The sequence below is a fragment of the Schistocerca serialis genome, chromosome 6 (assembly GCF_023864345.2).
Source record: "Schistocerca serialis cubense isolate TAMUIC-IGC-003099 chromosome 6, iqSchSeri2.2, whole genome shotgun sequence".
Classification (NCBI taxonomy): Eukaryota; Metazoa; Arthropoda; class Insecta; order Orthoptera; family Acrididae; genus Schistocerca; species Schistocerca serialis.
Genome location: NC_064643.1, coordinates 335,749,178 through 335,750,170, shown reverse-complemented (window position 1 = coordinate 335,750,170; position 993 = coordinate 335,749,178). Strand labels below are relative to the sequence as shown.

At 37.6% G+C, this 993-nt stretch overlaps 1 pseudogene; it reads left to right on the top strand.

Annotated features, from left to right (window-relative positions):
• The first annotated feature begins 249 nt into the window (after positions 1-249).
• Positions 250-367, top strand: LOC126485749 (5S ribosomal RNA; annotated as a pseudogene).
• The last annotated feature ends 626 nt before the right edge of the window (positions 368-993 follow it).

The window sequence follows — 993 nt, the reverse complement described above, 5'->3', positions numbered from 1 at the left end:
TAATATTCGCTATTGTAGTGTTGGGCAGTTGGATGTGAACAGCGCGCAGCGTTGCGCAGTTGGAGGTGAGCCGCCAGCAGTGGTGGATGTGGGGAGAGAGATGGCAGAATTTTAAGAGCAGACGATCTGGACGAGTGTCAGCCAGAAAGAGTAAATTTGTAAGACTGGAGTCATGAACTGATATATATATATTATGACTGTTGAACACTATTAAGGTAAATACATTGTTTCTTCTCTATCAAAATCTTTGGCAACGACCTTGCCGCAGTGGATACACCGGTTCCCGTAAGATCACCGAAGTTATGTGCTGTCGGGCGTGGCCAGCACTTGGATGGGTGACCATCCGGGCCGCCATGCGCTGTTGCCATTTTTCGGGGTGCACTCAGCCTCGTGATGCCAATTGAGGAGTGTAGTGTTACCTTTTATTATCTTCTCCTCATTAGCTATTGAAACAACCTCGCTTTGTAATGTAATTTTAATTTCCACCGAAAAGCACATTCAACACATCGCGGAAAAATACACGTCTTTCGTATCAAGACAAGAGAGAGAGACATCCCATTAGTTCCTCAAAACAAAAAACTACGCAAAAGTAAAAAAAAAGAACAAAATTATTTATAAAATCGGTCGCTGGCGCAGCGCTCTTCTGCGTGCGCGATCGTAAATTATAACTTTGCGGAAGTCAAAGTACCATTACAATGCCTCCTCTACTGACACGCTCCGCAAGCGAGCGTGGCAGTATAGAAAATTTACATAGATACACACACACACACACACACACACACACACATATATATATATATATATATATATATGTATGTATATAATTTCTTATTTTCTCATATATATATATATATATATATATATATATATATATATATATATATATATATATATATATATATATATATATATATATATGAGAAAATAAGAAATTTACATATTACAAAAAATATTTCTGTACACAATGCTCTTTGCATATCAGTCTTTGTATAC